This window comes from Anopheles bellator, chromosome 2, assembly GCF_943735745.2.
Source record: "Anopheles bellator chromosome 2, idAnoBellAS_SP24_06.2, whole genome shotgun sequence".
Lineage (NCBI taxonomy): Eukaryota > Metazoa > Arthropoda > Insecta > Diptera > Culicidae > Anopheles > Anopheles bellator.
The window spans coordinates 16862337-16872885 of record NC_071286.1 but is presented as its reverse complement, the minus strand read 5'-3'; positions in this window follow the sequence as shown (position 1 = coordinate 16872885).

Genomic DNA, 10549 nt, shown 5'->3' with positions numbered 1-10549 from the left:
CGCTCGCTGCGTCGCAAGTGGACTCCTCGCCGGAGCGTCCCCGAAGTGTCCCTCGAGCCAACGAGGGTCCAATGAAGCACTCTACACTCCGCGAGCGGCCCCGTTTAGAGCCCCCGGGCCCGGCTCTAAGAGGCTCCATCGGTCACCCTCGTCGAGCTGTCGAAAGCAAGCACTCGTCACTGCACCGTTGCAGATGCGGCCTGCTGCTGCTGCTGGCCGCCGCACCGAGCAGGTTTTGAATTATGCAACCGGACCGAGGAAGAGACACTCGAGGCACGCAACTGTGGCAGTGCAACCCCCTTTTTATTCGGTCCCCCCCCCAAGGCACAGGGTTGCTGTCGCTCGGTTTCGGAAGTCGGCCCCCGGTGCTTGCTGTGCTGGGAGGAGTCCACATCTGGATCGATGGCCGGCAGATGGCTTTACGAGGCGCAAAGTGCACATGAGCGGCGAGCGATGTGATATTCTTCGACGTGATTTTAATGCTGCCGTGACAGGCCGTGTCCAGGCCATGGGCTACTGCTACTGCACCAGAATGACGTCCATTTTGACGTCCATTTGCGGCCGTTCATCGAGAGACGGGGAATCGAGAATAGGGAAGGATGGAGAAAATCACGGTACACTTTGGTTGAGTTCGATTCAATTTTGCAGGTACTTCGTTGAAATGAGTCAAGTTGACGTTGACAACATTTGAAGTAGACATGACACTTCTTAACATGGACTTCTGTGGTTGGTTGGGTTGGGACAGTCGTAAAAGAAATTAAAATATGAATTTGGGGTGTAAATTTCCATTGATGATTGTTGGTAACTAATATCAGTCCGAGCTCCACCGTGGTCAGTGCTCTATGCTCCAGCAAATAAATTTGTGAACCTTGCTAAGTCCCGACTACAAAGACTACATATGCAAAGAGTGTTTCAATACCAGTTCCAATACCTTTGGAATTAGTTCAACAGATATGGGGTCTTAACATCGCCTTCAACATCCAGATGTTGATAACTTAATAATTGATTCAACGATTATTTGCTAAACGTAAGTCCAACAGTCCAAGAGTCACTTCCAGAGAACTACATTTCAAAGCTCACAAACTCCGGTTGGGCGGTCGAACGAAATAACCTGCTTCATTCTGGTCCGGTTTCTACTCCATGGTCGCCAACTCACGAAAGCCATCGATTGGCTATTAATTCGTTCTTTTGGGTGACCGAGAATTAATTGCAAACAGACCTCACACTAGCCGTAGGGCCTCGTCCATCATTTATTCAGCCGATTTCGGCGATAGCCTGGCGTCGAAAGTCCACAACCGTCCACCACTGCGACTGCGAAGAATTTTTCCCGCAACACCCGCCCCACACCCCGCAGGGTCGTCCCTACGAGGCCGCTCGTGTGGTTTCGTTCGAGAAGCGGCAAAAAGGATCGGGACCATTTCTCAACTCGGTGGTCGCCATATTTATCCCAAGATTATACCGACTGCTAGCTGGACCTGCGTTGGGGGTTGGAGGTTACGCCATGCTGAGCCAGCCTCCGAACACGCCTCCGCCTCCGCCGGCCGGCCATCGTCAGAAACCGCCGAAATGGTTCCACCGGGAGATGGCCGGTTCTCCGGCCAGCCGTGGCCAGCAGGTCCGAGTGCGAGCGAATTCCTTGTTGCTCGCTCGCATCCCGACGGGCAACGGAAACGGGACGGCGATGAAATCAGATAGAGTCAGCCTGACCGTCTAGGTCGGGGACGAGTGAGTGTCGGTCGGGCGGGGGGTTGGGTTGGTTTTTAGACAAAACGCCGCGGATCATTCCTCACGCGTGGCTTTCCCGGGGCCCGGAACCGAGGGTGATGGCGCGGGACGAAAAAAGGAATGTCCACGTCCCGGGGGGTGGGTGGCTGCTGGTAGGAGGAAAAAAGGGGTTTCCAGAGGAATCGAAACCCGGGATGGCTCCAGAGGGACCGACGGACCGGCTAGCGGGAGAGAGATAGTGAGAGCGAGCGAGAGAGCGAGGGATGTAATATTCATGTATATTTAAAAGCGTCCCGGTTTCCAACGTCCAACCCCGGGTGCCGGATGTGGTCTGTGTCCTTCTGCGCTCCGTCCGTCCGTCCGTGTGTGTGTGTCCATTTGGACCGTAGGGACACACACACATACACACACTAACACACTCGATTCACATTTAAAATCGCCCCGAAAGGACCCGAGAGGCCGAAGGCGCGGTCGGACTTGGGTAGGAACGCCGCCGGTTTGGGGGCAACGCCAAGGCAAGGCGACGTGGAGCACCCCCGGGCGACCGACCGGACCCCACCACCCCCCCCAGCAGGCGGGAAAAGTTACAATTCCGGCAAAAGTTTGCCTTTTCAGCGAAGTCGCGCCCTTTCTGGGCGCGCCCCGAGAGAAGTCCGAGACGGAGTTGGTGAGCATGTGAGTGGCGCAGGAAGCGCAGGAACCGTGGGACCATGGACCAAGAGGTTAGTTTTTGCTGGCAACCCCCTCGTCCGCGCTTCTTCAAGGGCCCGCGTGGTCCCAGGGCCCGCGTGGTCAGAGATCATCTCCACTTGAGCGGAACGAACGTGAACCTCTTTCTCGGAAGGAGTCCAGCGCTCGATGTGTTCGGGGGCCAGCCCACGCCCCGGCGTGGGCCAATGGTCCGTGACGGTACCACCCTCTGGGCCGGGCGATGCCGGGGATATAACCCATTAAGATATTTTCTTATGGAACACAAACTCTGCCCAGCGAGCCAGCTGGGCTCACATTCGGGCCACCGGGTCCGCCATGTGGCGAAACAGCATGGCGTCGGCGACCACTGCGCTTCGGTTCACCTGCCGGTGCCAGGACTTTGGAGGATGAACTTTTCCGCCCAAGATATCGCATCGAAGGCCTGCGAGAAAGGGAGGCTCCACACACGCAACCTCTCTGCCGAAATCCGCGTTCCGGAACTCGGAAACTCACTTCTGAGGCTGATGCTCTCTTGGACCAACTTTTTCGGCGCAAACTTGTATTCCCGGGGTCGTGAATTGAATGATGTCGTTAGTTTAGGACACAGTGTGTCCGTTGTGTGTTTTGCTCCCTCATTTGCGCCAACGTTGAAGTTATGGTTTCATCCCACCGACTGACCGACCTTAGATGAAGAATCGCGCGAATTAGGCCAAGGTTTTTCGGGGTGCGGATTGGGCAGAACTCTGTGGCTCTCTGTCCTGGCACCGAGTTGTGAATGAAGAAAAAAGCCGGAAAGCCCAAAAGTCCCATTGCCACGAGATGGCGAGGTTCATCTGCAGCACCACCGAATGTCCATCAGCGAGGGCTGTTTGATCAAGTCAAACGCCAAGAGACCTGCGTGCGATGGACTGGGTTTTCGGACGGCTGGTGCTTCCGTCTTATCGTGATGGTTCCGTGACCGTGTCGAAGCGACACCCGAAAGTGAGATGGGACAAGAATATGGCGGATCGAATTGGACATTCGGGTGACGGGTGTGCGCCGGATAAGGGCGGCCGGTCCCGGTTTTTCCCCGGTCCGTGGACCCTTTTCTGGAACCGGCCATGGAGCAGCGTCGGAAGGGTCGGTTTGATATAAAATGTCCACAACCCATATCAATTCTTTGAAAAATTTAATCGACCCTCGTTTTTCTGACCTTTGTCTATCCGGAAATGCTATCAGCCCACACCGACACACATACGCGGCATGACACATAGCGGGATGGCCCTCGTCCGCCGATGAACCTACGAACACATGCCAACTGCCAAAGGGACGGGGTCAGGACGGCGAACGGACGGACGGTGCCCGGCGTGTGTTATGCTCGCTCGGAAAAAGGGTTTTTCTTCGATCGTCCGAGAAAATGGAAGCGAAACGGATATTAGGTCCTCCGCATCGGCCGACACTTGTGACACTGAGCGTGAGAGTCGGACCGCAGTGTTGCCTTCCAGTCGTGTCTAATGAAGTGGCGACAGTGGAGTTCAGGAAGAATGTATGTACACTGAAATGGAATTTGCAGCAAAAGTAGTTCAATATTGTTATGTTGGTGTGCCCATTTTGAATTTGCAATTATTTCATAATTCAAAGTGCTTATTTTAAATGCATTTTGAATATAAAGTTAGTAGTGGATTCCACAGAAAGATCCACAGAAAGGAACATGATATTTGCATTAAGCACGATTCAATGTATTTATAACCTTACATTTTAGCATTTCTTTGCTTATTTTCTGAAAGTCATGCCAAAAGAACAGCTTCTCCTTTGAAGTAAGCTCTCAAGCAATCGTTCAAGTCGTTGACGTAAATAGATGGTAATTGAAAGGACCCAAGTCAAAGACCCACTATCATGCGAAACCCATTTTTTGATTCTATGGATTTTTCTCATGGCTTTAGGAACATAGGAAAATGCCTTCCTGAGTCACTATTCTCGAACTTTTTCGCAGGTCTTCTGCTCTATAATCTCCATTTTTTTTCTAACTTTTTCTACCAATCGAAGCATTGCGAGTTTTCAAAAGCATATCCTGCACGGATGCTTCAATAAGCATTCAATGCGCAGCTCATTTCTTCAAACGGCTAAGAGAACTAAGCGTAAGTTGCCGACTAAAACTTGTTTTAATTTGTTTATTAATTTATGATAACAAAACAGTCAACGGGCAACTTAGCCTATTTAAAAAAAAAACTTAACTTAGAACTTAGAACTGAAACTAATAACAACTGACGGCGTTTCGTGGAAGCTGGTAGCGTAGAAGCTGGTAACCGGTATTTAAAGGAAAACATAGAGGACAGTAACATCGATGAAACAGTTCGACATGAAGACGACATGAAAGCAAAAACATCACAACACTGATCAAGGGACATGTCGAAGTCAAGAGATGAAGAGAAATTCTTGTACGTACGCGTCATGTTTTGTTTTGACTTGAAATCCTTTGCCATTGGCAGCTAGAAGCCATCGGTTTCCAATGGACGTAAGCGTGTCACCTCACGCACCTGATTTATTTTCCATAGGCCAACATATTTTGGACTACAGATCAATTGCAATGCCAGCAGATCTTGTTCAAACTTTCATTGTTTTCAGCGTTTCTTGGTACGTACTAAACGGCTTTCAACTAATCCAACACTAATTTGAATCTTTCAAAGAACCATCGTATCTCATTTAAACTATCCTTTCAATGGAATTTACATTGTTTAATATTATTAGAACTGAGTTGGTGAAACAGATGAACGAAAGTGAGACATCATGAGAAGATTAATCGACCAATCGGCTAGTTCTCAAAATAATTTCTTGTAGTAGAAACGTAGCTCTAGTTCAATTTATTTAATTTGTTGCTGTTGTTCTACCCAGCAAACGAATAAGGATTGTCCAAGCGTTCATAAAGCAATAATACAGTTATTTGATATAAAATGATGCTATAAAATCATTGCCTTTCCATTCCCAAACCATTCGAAAGCGAACCTCAGATGGCCGGACTGGCAGGACTCGAAGGGGCGGCGTTGAAGCTAACACCACGCAGTGCCCAAGGTTCCGCCAATTGGCACGCGGAACGGCGCTTAATACGCTCAGCCGCTCATAATTCCCCACACCGCGGCAACCGGAAGCGTGTGCCGGCAACAAATGAACCCCGAAATGGCCGAAAGGAGTCACTCGCGTGGTTTCGGTTGCTTCTGGCACGTTATCACACACCGAAACCGCGCTGCATCGCGCATGGACACAAATGGCGTCGCCCGGCTGTGCTGTGCTGGGCGTTGGTTTTAATGAAAAGGGTTCAAAGACAAAGGCGTAATGTTTTGATTTATGCCGTCGTACCCACGTCGTCGTGGTCGGTGGAACTCGTCCCCAAAACAACGGTCGTACAGTACAGTACAGTGCAAACCAATCACCTCTCTCAACTGAATGCGGATGAAGGCTATGATTATTTAATTTCACACTCGCCGTTTAATGGCCGACTGCACTGTACGGGACGTGAAAATGCCGTCCCCCGCTCGTATCTGTCGCCGACATTAAAGTGCGAGTGCCAGCCACCGACAACAACGCGGATCAACACGCTCCCGAAACGTACTAATGATGGCCGCGGATGCGGGATGCCTTTATGCTCCGGATCCGGTGGGTTTGTCGGGCGCACATTTTAATTACGCCCCGGGCCGGCCGCGGAAGCCCCGGCTGAATGGATTTGAATGGGGCAGCCCGTCAAAACTCATCAGCCGACCGACGGTCCAAAATGTCGATTTCCACCATCAATTTCCCGCCACGGCCGTGGGTGCGGTTCGTGTTTTAATTGCTTACCCGGCCCGGCCCGGCCACATGCAGTTGCATCCTGAGGTGCAGAGCTTCCCCGCGAGTGCAGCCACTGGGGTGGGCGGAAATTAAAAATTACATGTGCGCCGATTTGGGGAGGACCCGATTCAATTTCGATTCGCCGAAAAGCTCGTCAGCGCGCCTGCGACGAACTTCGATTATCGGAGCAGCCGGAACCCGGGGCGGAGATCGTCGGGAAACAGGTTGAGGGTGTGTGCCATGTTCGGTGGATTTTCGATTAGCGAGTCGTTTGTTTGCATGCGAAATGCAAAACGCAACTGCACATTCGCTTGGTGGGTCCATTAGAGCCATCGACGGATTTGTGGGCCCTCCAGAAGTTAGAGCTGCGTAATGTGCCCTTTTGCGTGCATCACCGTAAAGTGGCCTCGCGGATGAACTTTTGCCTTCGAGATTGATGGCAACCGGAGCGTTTGGTTTGTGTTTTTAGTTTTGAGAGCCATTGTTGAGTTAACATTCAGTAGTTGAGTCGTGCAGCCCAGTAGATCGCTCGAATTATTTGTTTGCAATTCGAGAGCACACATAAAGGGAATTGAGCGATGCTGTGATTGTGGAATAGGAGTATGAAACAGTAATTTATCGTTCCGTTGCATTAAAAATAACTCTGCTGTATTCAGAGAATATACCAACGCTACACAAATTTTTGCCATTTGTTCAGGAGCCACGCTAAAAGAGGAGTTTTCGTATTCTGGTCTTTTTCATCGGAATCTTTATTCTAATTGTTCAATTGCTATCGGTAGCATTCCGTAATAACCGTTTCACAAGGTTTGAGCAGCTTACAGTAGATCAAACCCTTTCGATTCCACCAAACAGAAAGCGTTGTCTTTCGTCCACAGTGAGTTGTCCGAGCAACCGATGATGGTGGTTCCACTGGATTTATCAAATCTACTTATTGTCACCACTCCCAATCCGATGGAGAAAGGACTTCTTGTTGTGCCTGAACTAATAGTACGAACGGGCGGCTTAATCGTTTGAAGAAGTCTCAGCCAAATTCTTCCCGTTGTATTAGCTAGGGAGAGGATAGGGTCCACGTCCATGGTCCATGGTCCAGGAACGTTCATATCCAGGAACAGAGCGCACCATTCGTCTACCATCGGTGCGCGGCATCCAACCGATGCCGGAGCCTGGCGCGCCAGAGTCACTTAAGCGATTGAAATTTCTGGTCCAAAAATTCTTGCTTCACGTCTAACAACAAAAACAGACAGCAGGCGTTGATTTCCAGGGCGTAGCCAGTGAAGCCGCCATCGTGTGGCATCGGCCCCTTCGGAGAAGGGCTCATTGATGGACCGCGGCCCGGCCCAAAACAATGCCATCCGGAGGCCATCCGTTGAAATTAGCCCGCAATGGTCATTGTTTTTCGAGTGCCATTGTGACGCCGCCGGATCTGAATGGTCCTCCCTACATACGGAGTACCACATAGGAAATCGCACAGACACACGTACGCACCTGAGGACTCGCAGGCAGTTTTCCGATTGGTTAATGAATTTTTTCTACTTTTCACCGTGAGTCGAGACATTTGGTCGGCCGGGGGGGGAGTGGTTCGCGTGGAGTGTCTTCTGCTACCGGAGGACTCCAGGACTTCCTCTCTATTGCACACATCGGCCTCGAAAGGGATGTGCTCCGGTGCGCCCGGTTCACCTTCGATGGATGCACCGCACATATATGGAGTGGTGGTGGCTTCTCTTTCCGGCCAGTGGCGGCGGCGGCGGCGGTGGCCGGAGATCCATGCATGGTCGCCACTGAAAAGGCTGCGATTCCGCGGGCGCACACATGCACATACACGGCGAGGACACTTTTATTAGCCATAATGAGGTCGCCGATGATGAAAGGCGAGCCTGTGGAGAGCCTTTCCAAAAGGCAGCCCTCGAAAAGGCGACGCAGGATCACATGTGTGACATGGCAGCTGAGGGCAGCTTTCGGCGGGGGGGCATAAACACCCAAAGGGGGCGGTGGGCTCTTTTGTTGGGGTGACTCCTTTTCCACTCGCGCGAACTATCCAAATGGGGTACGAAGATCCGTCTTACGGTGGTGGTCGTTGAAGATAAAGGCGCCATTATGGGGCGTCCCGGGAGGGAGATGCAATGAGGCCTGTCCGGGGAACTGAAAATGGACCAAACAGAATCCGTGATCCGTGAACCATCCTGGGGGCCCACAAGGAGAATCCTTTTCACTCCCGACAACGGGCGCTTTCTTTCGCTCCCTGTTGCTTTCTCCGTTTTTGGGGCGGGTTTGAGTTTTCTTTTGACAAGACCCAAACCGTAAACATCGCGCGAGTCGCCATGACACACGCGACCCCCCACATCATTGTCCTCCCAGACGGGCGGTTAATGGAACTCGTTAATATGTGCACGGCCCCACCACCACCGGGCGCTACATTGTTTCCGTCGGTTTATTGAGAGCGTTTTCTTTTAATTTTCCCCGACAGGGCTCCCCCATGAGGTCACCGGGAATGTGGGCTCCGGCCCACGCCACGGTGCCGGTGTCTGCATAATTGCGCGCCAGTCTCCGATCTCCGACACACTAACGGGCGGTGAAGGATTTAATGCAAATTGGAACACAACGGCACACGGAACCGCACACGGTGCTGCTGACGCTGTCACCATCTGTTTTCAATTAATTAAGGACTTCTGTTCGACATGCTTACAGCAATTTGCAGCTGATAATGTTCCGGACCGGAGTTGCGCTTCCTCCCGGAAACGGCGCTCCGGAATCGGAACGGAAGCTTCTTTGGGCATCGACGCATCGTTACAACTCGAAGTCCTTGGTCCTTGGGGTCTGCGCTGAACTGCACAATCTGTCCAGGATCCACCGGGACACGGGAGCCACGGGGTGGACTCTCAATATTCAATCGTCTGATATCGGTGGACCACGCAACCACACTCGCGAATTTGCTGACGTTTTGGGGCCCCGAACGGAAGCGTCTTGGGCTGGTGGCCGTGGTGGTTGGCGTCACAAGCAAAACTTCGCGATGCCGCGATGATTTGAAACCGAGGAAATTATTGGATGTCTCTTGCTGGAATAGGTTTAGGGCAGTCGGGATCGAACTACTCTTAGTATAGGATGCTCCATCAAGTGTTTGGATTTGTAACTACTGATTACTTGATTTTAAAAAAACGTCAAACTTCATTTTGGAAATGGTAAACCTTTACCAATAACTTTTACATTTACGAAAAGGGGCGCTATACGCTGGCAGAAAAAAGTGGGAAATATTGAAAACGTATTTCCAAAGTGATTAGTGTTCAACTTTAACTGTACGTAATTTTGAAAAACTCATTTACTCTTTACTGGTTAGCTTAATAAGGAGAATTTTCGCATTTGGAACTCGAACAACTCACCCATCGTGCAAGAGAAACCAACGCACTCCACAACGAGTCAAGAGTGTTTGTGCGGACTTTGACCTGGCGGTCCATCATCGGCATATTTATCTTCGAAAATGGTGAAGGAGCTATCGTAACCGTAACCGATGGCATGAAAGACGTGAAGCAATAGATGCTTACTGTGGCCAACTTTAAGCTATATTTTGAACATCGGATGAACCTCTCAGTTACGCTAACTAAATCTTTAACCCCATTCAACAATCGTAATGAATACTAACAAACATTCCGAAACACGTTTTTCATGTTCGTCCGGGGGGGTCCTTATGCCCTCGCGCTGTTTCGAGTATACCCGAGACCCATTCCAACACCGGCACGAAATTTTATTTCTTCGTTCGACCGGAAAAAAGAAAAGCCGAACTCCTGGCGGCTGCACAAACTGCATCCGCGTTCGGTAATGTTGGCCAACAATGCCCACCCTAGCTGCCTTTCCTCTTCGAGTGAGCACGCAAGCCAAAGTCCCTACCCAAAGGGGGGGTCTTGCAAAATAGAGGTATACAAAATTTACAAATAAAACATATTATTAACGTCGACCGAACGACGTGGGCCGGCCCGGTCGGGATCAGCTTCGCCCGGATTGATTCGCCCGGATTCGCTCGGCCCGGCCCGCTCAACCGGAATGCGTTCGGCCCCGGGACCACATTTCTTGTAGAGCAAATTCCTGGCGCTAAGCTTCTACCTCGACAGCTCGGCAGCTTCCTGGCCCCGTTCCTGGGTGGTGACCAACGTGCTGGAAACGCTGGATGACAGCGCTGACGACGACGTCGAGGACGAACTTATCATCATTGTTGTCGCCATCGTTGTCGTCGTCGTCGCCGTCGCCGTCGGGAGGGTCACACAATCGAACGCGGGTCGGGTCGGGCGCCGGGGGAAAACGCGCTGACGACATCTCGAAGTCATCATCTTTTTCCAAAGTTTTC